Source organism: Pinus tabuliformis, chromosome 1_2 (assembly GCF_031772625.1).
Source record: "Pinus tabuliformis cultivar Carrire ecotype Pingquan chromosome 1_2, CPIR1, whole genome shotgun sequence".
Taxonomy (NCBI): Eukaryota; Viridiplantae; Streptophyta; class Pinopsida; order Pinales; family Pinaceae; genus Pinus; species Pinus tabuliformis.
This window is the reverse complement of record NC_142298.1, coordinates 783,907,560-783,910,553: the sequence shown is the minus strand read 5'-3', so window position 1 is coordinate 783,910,553 and position 2,994 is coordinate 783,907,560. Positions and strand designations below refer to the sequence as shown.

Below are 2,994 nucleotides of genomic sequence, written 5' to 3'. Positions count from 1 at the left end.
AGTCGTCTACAGGAAACGCAGAAAACAGCTCTGCAGAAGGAAAACCCGAGATTCTTGTCAAAATTCAAGCTTGAAATGAGAAAAGTAGTTAAAGCTCGTGTCCAAGGTTACCAGGGTTCTTGAAAGTATTGATTTTTGAGTTTTTCAAATGCATTATAGGTTTGTTAATGGTGGAGCAATCTGTTTGAATTCAGAATCTGATCATCTATTTCATAGTCCATGGAGGACAAGGTATTCCCTGCTTGGTCTAAAACTGTTGAAGAATGCTTAGAATAATATGATGTGAGCTTAGAGAATGGTTTAAATTCTCATGAAGTGGAAAAACGCCATCAAATATATGGATGGAATGAGCTCCAGAAGAAAAATGGTACACCTTTGTGGAAGCTGGCAATGGAGCAATTTGATGATACAGTTGCTAAAATACTTCTGCTGGCAGCTGGCATTTCATTTCTTCTCGCCTACTTTCGTGATAATGTGTCTTCTGAGGAGGGAATAACAGCCTATGTAGAGCCCCTGGTCATTCTCCTGATTCTCATCCTCAATGCCATTGTTGGAGTATGGCAGGAGAATAATTCTGAGAAGGCTTTGGAAGCTCTCAAAGAAATGCAAACTGATCATGCAAAGGTCTTGAGAGATGGACTTTATGTTGTAGATCTTCCCTCCAGAGAACTTGTTCCAGGAGATATAGTGGAACTGAAGGTGGGAGACAAGGTTCCTGCAGACATGAGAATTGTGTCCCTCCAGACATCCACCTTTAGGATGGAGCAGAGCTCCCTGACCAAAGAGAGCATGCCTGTGGTCAAAAGAACATATCCAGCCACCTTGTGTGACTGTGAGTTGCAGTCAAAAGAATGCATGGTGTCTGCAGGAACTACAATTACCAATGGCTGCTACACATGCATTGTTGTGAGCACTGGCATGTTTACAGAAATAGGTAAAATTCAGGCACAAATTCAGGAAGCTTCAATGGAATGTCATGATACCCCTTTGAAAACAAAGTTAGGTGAATTTGGTGAAAGACTGACAACAGTGGTTGGTGCCATTTGTATTCTTGTCTGGATCATGAACTACAAATATTTTCTTTCATGGGAAGTCATAGATGGGTGGCCAAAAAATATTAGGTTTTCCTTTGAGAAATGTACGTACTACTTTAAGATTGTTGTTGCTCTGGCAGTTGCTGCTATACCAGATGGATTGCCTGCTGTGATTACTACATGTTTGGCTCTTGGCACTCGTAAGATGGCACAAAAGAATGCTATTGTGCGTAAGTTACCGAGCGTGGAGACTTTGGGTTGCACCACAGTGATTTGCTCTGATAAGACAGGTACTCTTACAACCAATCAGATGTCTGTCAGTGAGTTTATAGCCATAGGGCACAGTGATGGTTCACTTAGAGAGTTTACTGTTGAAGGAACAACATATAATCCTGAGGATGGAAAAATATTGGATTGGCCTGCACATAATATGGGGGAAAATTTAGAAACTCTGGCAGAAGTTGTTGCAGTTTGCAATGATGCAGGGATATCTTGTCAAGGTCACCAGTTCCATGCTACTGGTATTCCCACTGAGGCAGCCTTGAAGGTATTGGTTGAAAAAATGGGAGTTCCAGACCCAATGGCAGGTGATACAAGTGCCATTCTCAACAGTGGCACAGTGAAATTGGGCAATTGTGATTGGTGGATACAAAGATCAAAGAGGCGGGCTTTATTGGAGTTTGATTGTGATCGAAAATCCATGGGTGTTATTGTCACGAAACCAATGGGACAAAATCGTCTGCTAGTGAAGGGCGCCATGGAAAATTTGCTTGAAAGGAGTGCTTTTCAACAACTTGCAGATGGATCAGTTGTTGAATTAGATGATGCATCAAGGGAATTACTCTTGAGGAAGTTTCATCAGATGAGTTCAAAGGCTTTGCGTTGTTTGGGATTGGCATACAAGGAAGTTTGGGGAGAGGGCAGCAGAAGGAGAAATTGGCCGAGATTTTAGCTAGGGAGGCAGCAGTTGTGCTAGCCACCATAAGCACATCCATCCCCTCCATGAACACTCATTTTTTTCAAGGTTCGGACACAATCTGGTCATGGTTCAACCTTCTACAGGAAGCTACAGGACTTTCTACAGGAAGTTCTGTATTTTTACCAGAAACATCCTGTAGAAGCCTTTGGGCAGGCCAAAATCAATTATGGAGAGGGATTTGAAGCTTGAAGTTTGTTGAGGAGGCATGCAGCCACTCTTTTCTTCCATCCTCCACTGATTTCATCTCCTTTCACCACCATTTCCACCATCATATTGAATATATTTTCACAATCATACCAAAGCTGAGAATTCTCTAGAAAAAGGAGCAAGTAGTGGGAAGAAGCAAAGAGAAAAGCATGGTTTCATGACAGAGAAGAGGACATCACTTCAGAAGCTTGGCATGACAGGGAGGCCACCAGGGCCATCAAAGATGAGGAGATAGATTGGTTGCTCAGAGGATGAGCAACACTTTGAGTAGGGGGGTGATGATGAGCTCGAAAACTAGATAATTATTTGGGCTCATTCAACCTCCTAATTCGACTTAATCCACCATTCTCATTAGTTTATTGCATGTTTTTGATTATATTTATGCTAATAGAGTGAATTGGGTTAGTCATTATGCCAACAAGTCTAATGTGTGCTTTGTGTAGCCTTTTTGGTCAATTTGGAGACAAAATCAATGGTTGAAATGAGCACTTGGCAGCCAAATTCGTGGAGAGTATTTTTAGGAAGGTGTTCCCTTCATTTATGGGCCCTTACCTTGAATTCTCCACCATCAGCTCGGAGTTCAAGGGCCACCAAATCAATTAGCACAAGGGCAGCCAAGCAAGTCAAGTAGGACTGCTGTTAACTACAAGTTTTGGGCAGCCGAGTCCCTAAAGTTTAGGAGGACTGTTGGGGTCCTCAATTTGTATAAATAAGAAGGCTTAGGGCCTCATTTGGGGTTAGCTAGTGGTGAGTCATTTTTGTTAGCTAGTGGTT

At 42.2% G+C, this 2,994-nt stretch overlaps 1 pseudogene; it reads left to right on the top strand.

Moving 5' to 3' along the window:
* The first annotated feature begins 219 nt into the window (after positions 1–219).
* Positions 220–1,986, top strand: LOC149208203 (calcium-transporting ATPase, endoplasmic reticulum-type pseudogene; annotated as a pseudogene).
* Positions 1,987–2,994: the final 1,008 nt, after the last annotated feature.